This window comes from Oncorhynchus masou, chromosome 4 (assembly GCF_036934945.1).
Source record: "Oncorhynchus masou masou isolate Uvic2021 chromosome 4, UVic_Omas_1.1, whole genome shotgun sequence".
Taxonomy (NCBI): Eukaryota; Metazoa; Chordata; class Actinopteri; order Salmoniformes; family Salmonidae; genus Oncorhynchus; species Oncorhynchus masou.
In genome coordinates, this window is record NC_088215.1 from 4,040,910 (window position 1) to 4,058,661 (window position 17,752).

The following is a 17,752-nucleotide window of genomic DNA, read 5'->3' on the forward strand; positions in this document are numbered from 1 at the left end:
GTCCTCCGAGAGAGAGAAAGAAAGAGAATTAGAGAGAGCATATGTGGGGTGGCCAGTCCTCTTCCGGCTGTGCCGGGTGGAGATTATAACAGAACATGGCCAAGATGTTCAAATGTTCATAAATGACCAGCATGGTCGAATAATAATAAGGTAGAACAGTTGAAACTGGAGCAGCAGCACGGCCAGGTGGACTGGGGACAGCAAGGTCAGGTCATCATGTCAGGTAGTCCTGGGGCATGGTCCTAGGGCTCAGGTCCTCCGAGAGAGAGAAGGAGAGAATTAGAGAACGCACACTTAGATTCACACAGGACACCGAATTGGACAGGAGAAGTACTCCAGATATAACAAACTGACCCCAGCCCCCCGACACATAAACTACTGCAGCATAAATACTGGAGGCTGAGACAGGAGGGGTCAGGAGACACTGTGGCCCCACCCGAGGACACCCCCGGACAGGGCCAAACAGGAAGGATATATAACATTACATTATATATAATATGTTACTACATAGTAACATGGTCTACTAATAGTTACTAGTTAGTTACTAATAGTTATTACTATGTAGTATGGTCTACTTATAGTTACTAGTTAGTAGTAAGTTAATAATAAGTTAATACATAGTAACACGGTCTACTAATAGTTACTACAATCAACACGGTCTACTAATAGTTACTACAAAGCAACACGGTCTACTAATAGTTACTACATAGCAACACGATCTACTAATAGTTACTACATAGTAACACGGTCTACTAGTAGCTACTACATAGTAACAGGGTCTACTAGTAACACGGTCTACATAGTAACAGGGTCTACTAATAGTTACTACATAGCAACACGGTCTACTAATAGTTACTACATAGTAACACGGTCTACTAATAGTTACTACATAGTAACACGGTCTACTAATAGTTACTACATAGTTACTACATAGTAACATGGTCTACTAATAGTTACTACATAGTTATATGATCAGAGTAAATTTTTATTCACTCCAGACATAAATCCCACAACAGCTGAGCAGCGAAGACACCAGAGCTCATATCCACACGAGAGGGATGGTCCAGCGTATGTTTGGAGTATGGAAAAATAGATTCCAGTGTTTTCACAATAAACTTTGTTTCAAGCCAAGAAGATGCTGCCAGGTCATCATTGCTACAGCTGTGCTGCACAACTACCTGAAGCAGCATGACTGTCCTGATCCTCCCATGATCAGTATCAAGCAGATGTTCCCGTGACTGAGGTAGATGTGTCCATGGCTGAGGCAGATGTGTCCGTGGCTGAGGCAGAAGTATCTGTTGCTAAGGCAGATGTATCTGTGGCTGAGGCAGATGTGTCTGAGGCAGAAGTATCTGTTGCTGAGGCAGATGTATCTGTGGCTGAGGTAGATGTGTCCATGGCTGAGGCAGATGTGTCCGTGGCTGAGGCAGATGTGTCCGTGGCTGAGGCAGAAGTATCTGTTGCTGAGGCAGATGTATCTGTTCCTGAGGCAGATGTATCTGTGGCTGAGGCAGATGTGTCTGTGGCTGAGGCAGATGTGTCTGTGGCTGAGGCAGATGTATCCGTGGCTGAGAAAGATGTGCCCGTGACTGAGGCAGATGTGCCCGTGACTGAGGCAGATGTGCCCGTGACTGAGGCAGATGTATCCCTGACTGAGGCAGATGTTGTTCTGTATCAAGGTTGGTTACAAATGTAGTTTGTGGTGATTAAAATACTCTCACTTATGAATATCTAAATGTCTTTTTCTACATATATTGTTCACCATGGCTGGTCATCACTATTGTCTCATTACTGACTCTTTGTTGGATGATACCTCTCTCTTCCACCTTCATATCCAATTCAACCTGTACATATCTTATTTCATGTTCTTCAGATATTTCATTTTATGCTCATGAAATTATCTGGTTAATGTTTCATGCATTGTAATCTTCTTTGTCCTCTGCTGAAAGGTGGTGGCAGCACCTTCTCTCAGGGATGTATAGCAGATGTGGAGGGAACACACTCACTGTGTGCTGGCTCTTCCAACCTGTTCACATTCCACCCTCACTGTGTACTGGCTCTTCCAACCTGTTCACATTTCACCCTCACTGTGTACTGGCTCTTCCAACCTGTTCACATTACACAATCACTGTGTACAGTTGTGGCCAAAAGTTTTGAGAATGACACAAATATTAATTTTCACAAAGTCTGCTGCCTCAGTTTGTATGATGGCAATTTGCATATACTCCAGAATGTTATGAAGAGTGATCAGATGAATTGCAAAGTCCTTCTTTGCCATGCAAATTAACTGAATCCCCCCAAAACATGTCTACTGCATTTCAGCCATGCTACAAAAGGACCAGCTGACATCATGCCAGTGATTCTCTCGTTAACACAGGTGTGAGTGTTGATGCTGTCATGCTGATGGAGTTTGAATAACAGACTGGAAGCTTCAAAAAGAGAGAGGTGCTTGGAATCATTGTTCCACAGAGTCTATAAAAGGCAGAGATTATTTAATAATAGAAGTGATGTTACAAAAATATGAATATGATAAATGTGAAATCCTGATAATAATGTAGATATCTCACCTCTAGTTGTTGTTTCTTCTTGTAATCCTAATAATAATGTAGATTCTCACCTTCAGTTGTTGTACTCTTCTTGTGGTAACATTTCCATTAAATTCACAGCAAATTGCAGCCCAACCCGCTTGTTCTACTGCTCAGTATGCAGCAGTGTGGTTTTACATTCAATAACTGGACGGTTTTGACAACATTTGTTTAGGAGTGTTTTTTCAACAAATTATTTTTGCCTCTGCCTTTGATTCATCTCAAGATTACTGAACCTAATCAGGATTAACCCAGGTGTTCATACTGAACCTAATCAGGCATAACACAGGTGTTCTCATTTAGGCTTACTTACCTGACTCCAGGACTCCAGTCTATGACTAACTAAGCCACGTTCAGGAAAGCTCCTTAAATGTACTAGTTTAACTAGTCCTGGCGTAATCTAAACCCTGCAGGTTCTGAATGAAACCTAATGTCCAGTGGGATTGATCTGTTTGATCCAATTGTTTGTTTCAGTTTACAGTTGTTGAATCCTTTAAAGGATTGTTGATTTTCAAAACCTTTCAGTTTCAACAAATGCACTTGGGTTGGTTGAAAAGTGAAACTGTTTTGACATAAGTGGAAGATACACTGAATTTATACTGTTTTTCATACTAAGATGGACTAAAATATGTGCTCATCAGTTATGCAAGAGGGCGGCAGGTAGCCTAGTGGTTGGAGCTGACAAGGTAAAAATATGTTGCTCTGCCCCTGAACAAGGCAGTTAACCCACTGTTCCCTGGTAGGCAATCATTGTAAAATAAGAATTTGTTCTTAACTGACTTGCCTAGTTAAATAAAGGTTAAATAAAATAATTAAGTCTGTTGATTGACAGTCATGGGGTTAATTTGTTTTGCAATATGTACAAATCAAATCAAGCTTTATTTATACAGTACATCTCAGACATCGATGCAACACAATGGCTTCACAGCAAAAAACAATGAAAAACAAACAATAATATTTACCACACAACAAACATAAGAGGATAAAAAACAAGATTAACAACTGAAAGACTAATGAGCATCTTAAGAAAAATCCATTGATTAAAATATTAACAATTGGATGAAATATTAAACCATAATGAGATGGACAAGCCAGCACAAGTGTAACACATACTGACTATAACAAGGTGACACCAATCGGTTCTCCCTACAGGCTAACATGCTAAAGTCCAACCATAAATGGAAAAACCAAACCCTGTAACACCTTCCCCTTTAAGGTGTTACAGTTTGCTCACCACCAACAGAAAACAACTTCCATTTAACATTTATAATCAACTACAATGCTTCACCTGCAATTAAAAACAAGAAAGAAAGACAACTGTTTTTCCCCACTAGCTTCTAGAACTCTCGTCTTCCTAAGTCTCACTAGCTTCTAGAACTCTCGTCTTCCTGTAACTCACTAGCTTCTAGAATTCTCGTCCCGTTGGAACGAGCCCAAACAAAACTCATATCCAATACGGAAAAACGTGCAGTCAAAATAAATTGCAATCCATGGTAACACACTGGCTGAAGGCAAAACACAAAACGTTTTGACTGCCCACCCTTGAGACGATCAGCAACCAAGTTGTCCTTACCCGGACACTTTCCACCTCACTGCTTCGCTCTCTTTTCAGGGTTCACTAGATAGGCATATATGTGGTTGGATCGGGGCCCAGTCCCCAGTGTCAAAAGCTCTAGTACATTTGAGAATTAACCCTGTTATTATAAAAGCAGGGTAACAATGTCAATATTATTGTACCCCAAAATTGTCAGTTGGTTGCATAAATAATTATGATTACTAAATGTTACATGATTTGTAAATACGAAGGATCAAAACCAAATGTACACCCCTTTGTTAATATGTATTGGCAATAATTCACATAATGGTGAGGCATGGAAAAATAAAAAACATGTATCTTTTGTCAGGCTGGATGTTTGAAATATGAGGTGATTTGAGTCATGCTTCTTCAGTAGTGGAATAAAGACAAGTAGCACTTGGAATATAAAGAAATACTTGAGTGATGTCAGATTGTTAAAACTTCTAGGCCCCTTTTTTCTCTCCACTTCCTCCTCTGAATTACATGTCCAAAGTAAACTGCCTGTATCTCAGGCCCTGAAGACAGAATATGCCATTACCATGACGACTGGGACTCCTGTCCCTAAAACTGATTATATAATTATTATACTTGCATAGTCTTATTTTCAACGACATTTTGCTAAGGGGGATAGCCCCAATGTCACACCTTTGACGTGTCCAAATCAATAGTCCAAATGCAGAAACAGTTTGTGATAAATTGAAATAAAATGTGCTATGTACACAAACATTCTGCCACAATAATCACATTACTTTTTTTCTTTTTAAACAAGCTCCTTATGAACTGCACAAAAGCACCAAAAACGCTGTTGTTTTGACAAGTAGCAATAAATCACTTGATATCGATCAGGGGGGAAATCAGGTTGTACGTGATGTTGAAACTAACACAAATAAAACAAAACCCCTGGAAACGGGAGATATCTTTTACCTCACTGGTTCGAGGACAGTCAGCTCCATTTTGGAGTGATGCATTTAAATGTAGGGGTCACTAAACAAAGGTACACAACACTTATTTGTCATAACTCATCAATATCATGTTAAAATCATTTGTGACAGGAGGAAGATGGGGTTGCACGTCCTGTTAAAACTAACAGCTCAAAAACCACACGGAATCTGGGAATAATGTGTACATCACTGGTTAGAAGACAATTTGTAGAAAATAGCTAGCTACATTTTGAAGTGTTGCATTTTGATTCAAGTGGGTCACCAACGTGGTAAGTGTAATACAGCTCTTTTTTAGGTAAGTCACTTTTTGTTAAATCACATAAATAGTACTATTCCATTTCAAAGACAAAGATTTTCCCACTGAGGCTAATATCCATATCATGTTGAAATCAATAGAATTAGGTGGCAAACGTTTAGGGTTCTACATTGTGACAAAATTAAAATACTCCTTCTACAATGTTAAACAATTCTATATTGTGACATTATTTCATTGATATCATGAAACAACTCCATGTATTTTCTGATGTTTGATCAGAGATCCAGAGGATTCTGTCCTGTGTGTGTTCTCTGGTGTATAGTCAGATTGCTAGATGTAGTATAACTCTTCCCACATTCATCACAGCTATACGGTTTATTTCCTGTGTGTGTTCTCTGGTGTTTAGCGAGAGGGCCAGATGAAACAAAACTCTTCCCACATTGATCACAGCTATAAGGTTTCTCTCCTGTGTGTGTCTTCTCTGGTGAACAGTCAGATTGGCTAGATGTAGTAAAACTCTTCCCACATTGATCACAGGTATGAGGATTCTCTCTGGTGCAGCTTCAAAGTCTGTGATGTTGAAAAGCTTTTCCCACAATCTGAACAGTGGTGAGGCTTCTCCCCTGTGTGTACTCGCTGATGTATCTTAAGTTCTGATGAAGATTTGCAATCTTTCCCACAGTCAGAGCAGCAGTGAGGTTTCTTGCGGCGTTCTGATGTGGAGAGACTCTGCTTTGCCTCGTCAGCATCATAATGTTGTTGTGGCTCTTCAGAGGATCCACGATAGTCCCGTCTCTCTCCTGTGTGAACAACAAAGTCAGATGGTTAATGGCCCACAACAGCAGAAATCCTGTTTGTTTTCGGTTAAAAGCCCAGAGAGCCATGAAGTTATACAACAACTGAAGTCTCTTCAATTATTTACAATTGTCCTTTCACATTAGTAGTAACGTCGATGATTGTTGGCTAGAAGTTATTAAGTTATTGAAGTTGTTGAAATTACTAAGCAAGTGTGCCAGACGACTTTTGATCTCCAACACAGGCTCCTCTCAAAGTTTTAAAAAATTGTGGCAGGAGGGCGATGCACATGAAATTTGGTTTTAGAAACTCCTCCATTTAATGTGGAAGTTTTCAATTTTCACGAATTATTCTGAACATTACAGCACACTTATCAGTCTGTAGGACACATAACTTCACCTGAAAACAACATAGACCTTACTTTAGGACCCACAACTTCACATAACAATAACATAGACCTATAACAAATATAATTTTATATTTCAGGTGAATAACACATCAGACAATAACACATCATAAACATACATGTGTTAGGGATGTTGGATTAAACATGGAGCACGGCATAACTGTCTTTACCAATATAATGAATGAAGAAGCACTTTGGTTGCTGTTTGCATGTCGTGATGTTTGTCATGTGACTGTCATTCAGAAAATGATTTCCTGGATCAGCTGATGATAATTGAACATGTAACTTAACAGCTACAGAATTAAGAATTATGTGAATTATTGAAGAACTGCGTTAATGACAGTATTGATTTGGGTGTTGTCAATAAGGTTAAGGTGACTCTCGGTTAGAACCATTGGATGTTGCAAACTCTGAAATGATTTATAATTTCTGTACCCATGAAAACTGTTTTCCCAGTGTAATATAAGGAAACTAAATGTTAGGTAGGTAGAGTGCATTTCAGAGATCTGAATACAAAAAAAATATACTAACAAGACAATAACCGAAACCACAAGGCCACATCTATACTGGAGGAGCTTACCAAGATGACATTGAATGTGGCCTAGTTACAGTTTGGACTTAAATCATCTTGAAAGTCTATGGAAAGAATTAAAAATGGCTTTCTGGCAATGATCAACAACCAACGACAGAACAGGAAGGATTTTAAAAAGAATAATGAATATTCACATGAAGATCAGTCGCCTATTGGATGACATCACGACTTCCCATCAAGCCAACTCTGAAGGCCTTACTTACTGTAGAATGCCATTTTAAAACTCCCACATGAGTTCAACAACTGCAGAGGTGTGCCCCTGTTTTATAAGATAGTACTCACTGTATTTACTGGTCTTAATCAGATCTCCAGTCTTCTTCCGTCGTCCTCTAATGTGACAGTAAATCTCCCCCTCTTCATCCTTATTCCAAAAACGTCTTCATCTTCTTTCACAGTAACATACTCCTCCACTTTGAAGGCGTCTTTCTCTGTCACGTCTTCCTCTTCTTCTTTCACGCTAACAGCCTCACCCTCTACTTCTTTTTGTATTGTAACATCCTCCTCTTCCTCCTCTTTCACTTCTTTCTCCGTCCAGAAGATCGACTCTTTATCAGGAGGAGAGTAACTTAGTAGGCTCATGGTCGAGGATAATAGCTTGTTAGCATTAGCGACTAGACTAGTGCTAACTTAACCAGCCAGCAAGTTGACATAGAACGTAAATAATCTACTAAATGGGGTAGCTAAGTTGTTTAAATCAAAGTGGCAATTAAACCAGGAAATTGTCTAAAGAACTTGAATGTTCCGAGTTTTTTGTCTGGCGAGCTACCGAGGTGGCTGCAGTTGTTGAAGAAGCGTTCCGTCCACTAGATTATTACGTCACACTAGAAATATCGCCTGAAAGACACATATCGCCATCTGCTGTCTGGAGTGAGGAAACGTAGTTGAGGAGGAAAAACTATTTTATTTCTTCCAGATTGAATTATAATATTGTAAAGCAGTTTAAACGTTGTTTCCCTCTCCATTAAATAAGAATATTATATCAACACGTGCAAAAAGCATCAAGTGTTGTTTGATTAGTTCAGATTTTTTTATGAGAATTTAAAACAAACTCTTCATCTACTCCACATCTGTATTTCTGATTCAGTCAAATAACCAGATTTCAAAATAAGCACATAGTTATTGATACCCTTGATAAGGATGAGCAAAAATATCTGTATAAAATAAATAAATAAACTTTACCCACTACCAATATTTTAGCCCAAAGCCTGGTTACCTCTCTGCTAGGAGGCTGAATCTAGACCATATAAGTGGATCTTCCAGCAAGATCCACAAATAAATGGTTAATTGGGCACAAAATCAACATTTTCAATGGCCATCTCAGTTGTCGGACTTGAACTCAATTGAAAACCTGTGGTTTGAATTGAACAGGGCAGTCCATAAGCGCAGACTAAATAAATCAAGGACCTGGAGAGATTCTGTATGGAGGAATGTTCTAAGACCCCCCCCCCCCCCAATGTGTTCTCTAATCTCATAAAACATTTCAATGTCGTTATCCTCCCGAGGGGAGGGTGCTGGACAATTGAAAATATGGGTGCCAATATTTCAGACTCCTACCTTTTGAGAATTACAATGTTAATCTATATCTTTTTCTCTGCGCAATTGTATTAGTATAAAATTATATAATTTCCCTTTTTTTTACATACGATATAGCTCAGTATTTGAATTCTTTATTTTATAGAACTGTTTAACATGTCGTGGAAATTTCCTTAATTACCAAATGATGAGAGAGCAAATCACACACCAGTCAGAGTTATGCTTAATTTTCACCTTTAATAATAATTAAGTTTTTGCAATAGCATTTTGACTTTCAACAGTTCAGTGAAATGAAAAGTTGAGAGTCCCATGGCAAATAAATAGTAATGGCAAATGGGATCCTTTATAGCAAAGATCCACCCCTCCTAGTAGACGACATGACAAACCACAGGTCTTAGGAACTTACACAAAGAAAGACTTTACTTCTAGCCAGTCAGAGTTGGCTATAAATTATCGTTCAGTTTGGTCTCCTAAACAAAGCTCTTATCTCGTCCTTGGTACAAAATGGTACCAAGACATTACCCCCACCCTATGATATATATCAAATTGTAATTTAGATACAACCAATTCTAAATACAACCAATCCTGGACAAGCTCACGGAGAGGAGAGTGAGGCTTTAGGTCAAGATAGGAGCAACAAAAGAGGGAGCATAGAATGATTCCAGACACTGCCATCCTCCTCTCCCCGATGGGAAAAGTAGGGAGTGACTGGCACACAGACACAGTGGAGCAGCAAAAGATATGTTTACACATGATGACACCTTGACCTCTCCATACTCTCTGCGGCCCAAACAACTTAGTCCTGACAGAGAACAGATAACTGCCAATGGCCACAACTATAGTACAACAAAATACATTCTTATGAGAAATAACCCAGAAGCATATCGTGAAAATAAAACATCCAATGTTACCCAACTAATTCTGATTAATCCCCAACAAACAATACATCATGTAGATGTATATAATGAACAGACGAGGTCTATACTGCTCCTACGTGGTGTAACAATACATCATGTAGATGTATATAATGAACAGACTAGGTCTATACTGCTCCTACGTGGTGTAACAATACATCATGTAGAGATGTAATATAATAAACAGACTAGATTCTATCCTACTCTACTGTATCTTAGTCTATGTATTACTCATCTCATATGTATATATTCTATCCTATTCTACTGTATTTTAGTCTATGCATTACTCATCTCATATGTATATACTGTATTATATCCTATTCTACTGTATCTTAGGCTATGTATTACTCATCTCATATACATATATATATATATACACTGTGACGGCGCTGAATTTCTCTGAACGTCTCTGTGCTTCTCCTTCCAATAGGGCGCTTCCCCTTTAATTCCCAATTAAATTGCCAGCATAAGCTGCGCTAAAAGGGGGTTGTGATGGAGACGTGAATGAGTATGTGTTCAACCCTCAGTACAGAAGCATCTCTATTCCGTTTGTTTTGTTGCCTTTAAAAAGTGTGTTTGGTAGCCAAATAGAGCTTCCACCTGGATCGGATCCAATCTGTGCGTCCGTGGACTACACCTCTCCGTTGTTCCTTCGTGGCCTTTCCCCGCTGGAGATCTGTTGGCGGATTGTCTGACGGACTGACAACCACCTTTTTGTATACGGTATTTCATCTGTTTTTGATGTGATGTAGACCGTGATGATTTATGTAGTTCGCTGTAAGTGAGGACGTATTAGTATTTGATATGCTTTTATAGTTGTGTGGTTGTATGATTAATACTGGGTTTCCGCTACATTTGAATGAACGGACAAACTTTGCGTGAGAAAGGTCACTTGAGTTTACCGAACTTTTTTCCCGGGCTAGACTCTTAGGCCCGAGGAACAGGACATTTCTGAAGGAAGCAGAACTCATTATTTGTTATATTGTTGTTGTGTGTGTTCATTTATGTTGGTAATACATAAACATAAACTTTCACATAAATCCTTTGTATTGGTGTAGACTTGACGGACCAGATGGGACTCAATTCCCTCCCAAACGAAAAGGTGAAACCAATGTTTTCTGTGGTAGGCACAACCTTTCTGGCACCCCTATAAATAACAACTTCAAGTCAGAACCGTTACAATGCTGTATTCTATCTTGTTCTACTGTATCGCAGTCTATGTATTACTCACCTCAAATGTATATACTGTATTCTATCCTATTCAACAGTATCTGGCTATGCCACTCTGACATCGGCTCATCCATATATTTATTTGTGTGGAATGTACTTTCCCCACTCATTCACCCCGCCTCTTTATATTGCTTTTTTATATTCAGTGGCCTGACTGCGTCCAGATGATGTCAAAGGCCCATCCTGGTAGATCTGAACCTAATGCAGCTTGGAGTGATCGGATGGCATATGTCACATTTAGGTGCCAGGTGTAACTGAAGCTCCATATCCATGACTTTGAGTGTTTTATATAATATGACTAAATGTGTTTCTTTCTGTGTTGCAGGGGCAGTCAACAAATGGAACAGCAAGGCCACAGAACATGACCTAAGCAGAGCTGTGGGAGACTACCTCAAGCCCCTGGTAGAGTCGGAGGGTGGTGTTTACCACTCCAGAAAAGTGATACTGTTTTTCATACTAAAAGGGACCAAGAGTCTGTTGATTGGTCAGTCATTGTGTTCATTTGTTGAAATCAAATCAAGCTTTATTTATACAGCACATTTCAGACATGGATGCAACACAATGGCTTAACAGGAAGAAAAAAATGAAAACAGAAATATTTAGTACAGAAACAGAAGACTAACAACAAAGACTTAATAAACATTCTAAGATAATTCCATTGATTAAAATATTAATTGGATGCAATATCAACCCAAAATATAAGCTTGTTTTTTTAGGAGGGGCTCTGAAAGACACTATAGGGGTGTCCACTAGAAGTTGACTAGTAACAACAACTGGGAAATAAAAGACCCCTACCATGACCCACTAAATCTGCCCAAGAAGATGCAATCAAAAGAAAAACCCATAACAAAGTAAAAGACAGGAAGCAAAACCAAAAAGGTGGTTAAAATAATTTATTACAATCAATACCATTCATACTATTACAAAATCATAATTCTCATTCATTCTTAATTCTATTTACAAAAACATCAAACAAAAACAAACCTCAGGGGAGCATCGTCCCTCCCCGTCATATTTAACCAATACCTAACCCTTTCCCTATCTCCCCTTTCCTAATCTATCCCCTTACCAAACTCACTCTAACACTCCCAGCTCTAAACCCCCTTTCCACCTCTCCCGTTGCCGCATGCTTCCCCTACTTCCTCTCCTCCCTCTTCATCCTCCCCCTCAAATCACCTTCCACCCTTCTCACTATCCCTTCCACCCCCCAATCTCTCCCTGTCTTGACTAAATTCTGCCTGGCTTCCCACAGTCCCTTTTTAAAGAGACTCATGAGAAGCCAGAGCAGAAACCTGTCCCTATCTGTTCCCTTTGCTCTCCCTACGCCTCTCTCTAGCCTAGCCCATGTCAAAACAAAATCCCTCCTAACCACACCTAGCATCACCCGTGCCCTAGCCCATACTAGTCCGGCACAGAAGGCATGGCGCACAGTCTCCTCCCTGCTACAAGCAGATCTTGGACAGGTGGGGGATCGCACCACACTATACCAGTACAAGATGGAAAGTACCGGCAAGCACTTATGGAGGCCCGACCAATTCAGGTCCTTGAGCCCGTTGTCCAGGCCCCGCGCCTGCACTCCCTCCCAGACCACTGACGAGATGCCCGCTACAGGCGCAGGACTGCCTGCCTGCCTGACCTCTTCGTACAGGTGTACAGGCCTGTGATCTAAACCTACTCGGGCAACTTCAACCTCGGGGTGCGCACACAGCCACTTTGCCGCATGGCCAAAGTGCCACGGCAGCTGTTCCGCCCGAGGACCCGCGTTAGACCACACCATTACGCTTCTCGCCTGGTACGAGAAGAACACCCGCAGGAGGTAACCGGACGGGTGTATCACTGGCTGAGCAAGCTCCGCCAACAAGAAAGAAACAAAAATTGAGTCCAGCTTGAGGGGGAAATGTGGTACCCCCCCTACCTCCCTCCCCGATGGGACAGATCATGCGTGCCCTGGCGACCCACTCGCACCTGCCACTCCACATAAACTGAAATACAAGCCTCACTAGAGGCCTCCTCAGACAAGCCGGCAATGGGTAGATGTATGCCAAATACAGAAGAGACGGCAACACATCCACCTTTAGGACCAGGACTTTGCCCATAAAAGACAAATACCTAGCCTTCCACATTGCTAGCTTCCTCTGTACCACTGCGATACGCATGTTCCAGTTTAGCGTCGCTGAGCCAGAGGTCTCAAAATGGACCCCGAGAATCCTCAGGGCCCCTTCACAGAGAGATAACCCCCCGGGCACATCCGTCCTACCGCGCCATCTTCCGAAATACTTAACGGAAGATTTTGCATGATTCAGAACTGCCCCCGACGCTTGGGTGAAATCCCCAATGATGGCAAGGGACCTTGTCAGGCACGAGTCCTTACATAACAGCAAAGAAGTGTCGTCGGCGTACTGCGTCATCTTAACACACAGCCCACCGCTCCCAGGGATCAACAAGCCCTCCACCCCTGTGTCTGCCCTAATGGCAGCCCCCAGAGGCTCCATGTACAGTACGAAGAGGAGGGCCGAGAGTGGGCATCCCTGCCTGACCCCAGACGAGAGGTCAAAACGTCACCTAAGTGACTATTTACACTAACTCGACACCCCGCTCCGACATATAATGTACGGATCCATCCTATAAACTTCTCCCCAAATCCTAATCTACCTAACACCCTGAATAGAAAAGATCTATTCACGCGATCAAAGGCTTTCGCCTGATCTAGCGCTGCTACCATTAAAGGCAGCCCTCTATCTTCAACCCAGGCGATGGAGTCCCTGATCAACTGTAGGTTCCATCTTATTGAGCGGCCCTCTACCCCGCACGTCTGATCCTCATGGACGACGTAGGGAAGGGCTGTGCGCAACCGGTCTGCTAAAACCTTTGCAAGAATCTTGTAGTCTACACACAGCATGGTCAACGGCCGCCAGTTGCCAAGGTCAGTTGCTTCCCCCTTCTTATAAAGAAGTGACAGCACACCAACAGCCATTGATCCCCCCGGGACCCCCGTCTCAATGATGGCCTTCAAGACTTCGAGGACCACTGGACCAAGTATACCCCAAAACTTGAGGTAAAACTCAGCCGGCAGCCCATCCATCCCAGGCACCTTCCCTTTTCCCATCCTCCGAAGAGCGCTCTCAACCTCTTCTAGTGAGATCTGGGCCTCCATCACGTCTCTAATGTCCTCCGGCAACCGCCGGGACAAGTGTTCTAAAAACACGTTTCCCTGCTCTACATCTATCTCCCTTTCTTTAAAAAACCCTCGGAAATGATCAGTTGTCTCCCTGACCATTTCCTCTGGTTTTCTAACTATACTACCATCTTCTTTTCTAACGCCATGCATTACCTTCCTACTCTGCCTGGCCCTAACCGACTTAAAGAACATAGCGGAACAAGTCTCATTATGTTCTAGAAAGCCACTATGCGCACGCTCCAGGAAAGCTCGAGCCTTCTGCTCCTGCAGCTCCCTGAGCTGCGCCTTTAGGGCTGCGAATCTCTCCCAGTCAATCGACCCGCCGAGGTTGCCTGCCTCGTACTCGAGTTCAATTAACCTTTGGATACGATCCACCTCCCTCCTTTCCTCCCTTTTTTTCCTTCTACAATATCCTATTATAAAAGCCCTTATCCTCCCCTTAACTAAATCCCACCACTCTAACACCCCCTCGCACATGGACCGGAGGCCGTCAAGCCTCCGAAAGAAACAAAAAAATGCGTCAACGAAAGCCTGCTCCTCCAGTACCCCCTACCGAAGAGGCAGACTGGCGACCCCACCTGCAGGAACACCCCGTCGTGATCCGTGAAGAAAACAGGCAACAGCCGCCCAGACAACTGACCCAAAGACCTGGATACAAAAATGTAGTCGAGCCTCCGCGCAACCCCCCTGGAGTTGCGCCATGTAGGACCGACCATTGCCGGAGTAGTGTGCAGGCCACCATCAACCAGACCATGGCAAGCCATTAGCCCAGAGATGGCACCTGCACTGCTATCACCGCCTACCCCTAAATCTATATTAAAGTCTCCTCCTATCACCAAGTGCCTGTTTGTAACACACAGGGGCGCCAGACAGTCCACCATCTCCCTCCTGTCTGCCGCCACCTGTGGCCCATACACCCCAATTAACCTATATCTAGCTTCTCTATACTTAACATCTATCCCCAAAACTCTACCCTGCATTATTACAAAAGTGTTCTCTATTTTAACCTCTCTATGCCCACACAAAATCCCTACTCCTGTTGAGTGCACCCCTCCTATGCCCCAAAAAGATTCCCCCTTATCCCACTCCCTCTTAAATCTACACACATCCCCACCATCCCTCAGGTGAACCTCCTGTAAAAAACAGAAATCAAACCCCACACCCTCTAAATAACAAAAAACCACCCTCCTTTTAACATTATTCCTTAAACCCCTAACATTTAGACTAAAAAAAGAAACAGAACTATTCATTTAAATATTAACAAATAAAACCCTCAAAAAACCAAAGAAAAAACAGGAGACTCACCCGATGCTCCCCTGGTCCATCTCCACCGGCGGGGACGTCCTCTCCTCTCCTGACGCCCCCCCGTCCTCCATCCCAACCCATGACCCAGGGAGTGTGTTGGGTCCTCCCTCCCCACCCACCATCCCCCCCTCCCTGTTTGCCTCGGGGGCTGCATGTAGGGGACCCCATCTCCTCAAACAGGAGTTGGGATCCCTCTAACAAACAGCCCACCGACCCCTCACTGGAGTCATCCACTAAAATGCAAGGGGCTGAGGCAAACCGGGAGGACAAATTACCCCCCGCCACTCTCTTAGCCCCCCCCCCCCCCTCCCCCTCCACACCCCCCTCCCTCTCACTTCCTGCCAAGCTCCCCCTCTTCATCCCTTTCTTCTTTGGTGAAGGAGGTAGCGGGGAGACACAACGCCCCATCCCCGCTAACTCCTCCACCAAATCCCTCATTTCGACCTCGAGGAAGCCTGGCAGGCTGTCCCCCCACTCCTTCCCATCTCCCCCCCCTCCCACCCCCTCCCCTCCCACCTCCTTCTCCGTCACTGTCCCCGTTCCCTCTTCCACTCCTTCTCGTACCACTGTCCCCTTCTCTTCTCCTCCACGTTCTTCCACCTTCTTTTTAATCTCTCCTTCTTTTTCCTTCTTTCCATCTTCTCTCCTCTTTCTTTTCGCCTCTTCCTTCTTCCCTTCTTCGTCCTTCTCCGTCCTTTCCCTGTGCCATCCGTACAATCCGTACGCGTCCTTTCTTTTCTCCCCCATCCCCCGCTCCCCCCAGCTGCAGACGCGTATGACCTGTGACGAGCCGGGCAATCACGCCACAGGTGTTCTCTGGAGCCACACCCGTGGCAAGCCTTGGGCTCGTCACACTGCCTGGCCTCGTGCTCTTCCGACCCACAAAACCGACATTTCTTGTTACTGCACGAGGCCAGGGTATGACCGTAGGCCATACAACGCCTGCAGAACGGGGGCTGACGTGCATAGTAGAGTGTTCCCCTGTCAGCCCCCAGGGAGAACATCGCCGGAGGATGGAGGTAGCCATCCGCACTCTTCGGGGACTCCCTGAGTAACGCCTGGAAACCTCTCTTTCCGTTCCAGAAACCCAGGGAGTCCCTGAGGTACCTCGCTGAGGAGACATTGTCCATATATCTCCCCAGAAAGGCCCTCACCTCTTCATCCTTCACATGCGGATTGTACATGGTTACGGTGACCACCCTGAAGTTGTTCTTCGCCAGGCTGGTCACCGCATAATGGCACAGGGGTCCCGTTTTCTCCGCTTCCTTTGCCATCTTCATCACTTCGTCATGTTTTTCTTCTTTTGAAACGTCACATCGAAAGCCTTCTCAATCGGGTTCCCTTGAAGGCAGAGCACTTCCTTCACCTCTATCCTGAGGCATCCCATCAAAATGGTCCTTCCAAATGTCTCTCTACTCCACGGCTCCATCTCCTTTTCAGTCCAGGCAAATCGTAAGGTATTTGCCATACCAATCCCCGGAAACGATCTGTATTGATTCATTTAAAAAAATAAGCTCTCTTCAAAAAGAAGCTTTAACCTGAAATGAAAAACATCTTTAATAGGAAAAGGTGGAGCAACTGAAGTTGTTGACTCTCCACATCTATCAAGACGACTTTAGCACTGGGCCAGACACTCTTAAATAGAACCTGGACCAGCTCAGGTGAAACACCTTCCCACTAACGAGATGGACAAGCCAGCACAGGTGTAACACATACTGACTAACGAGGTGACACCAATCAGAGCGTCCTACGTGCTAACAAGCTATACGTGCTATAGTCCAACCTCAACATAAATGGAAAAACCAAAGCCTGTAACACTTAGGACAACACCCCTTAGGACAACAAATATATCCTACATTTATGACTCAATTTATTAGGATTGTTAATAAAATTGATAGGCCAATTTGTTATACTGCGTCCATGTGTATAGGTTGCAAATATGTTGAAATAAAAAACATTTATTGTGCATTGGTTATAGTCTTATTTTCAGTGACATTTTGCTAGGTGGGATATCCTTAATGTCACAGTTTTAACGTGTCCAAATCAATAACATGCAGAAGAAGTTTGTTATTAAATTGAAATCCTAGACACAAAATGTGCTATATACACAAACATCTGCAATAATACATTACTTGTATTTTTTTTAAACAATTAGCTTATAATTGTATATTGTTAAACAAGCTCCTTAAACTGCACAAGCACCAAAAACGCTGTTGTTTTGAAAGTATAGCAATAAATCACTGATATCAATTAGGGGGGTGGGGGGGATCAGGTTGTATGTGATGTTGAAACTAACACAGCTAAAAAAACATATGGAAATGGGAGATATCTTTTACCTCACTGGTTAGAGGACAACCTGCAAGAAGACAGTAAGCTACATTTTTGAGTGATACATTTAAATTTAGGGGTCGCTAAACAAAGGAACGAAACACTTATTTGTC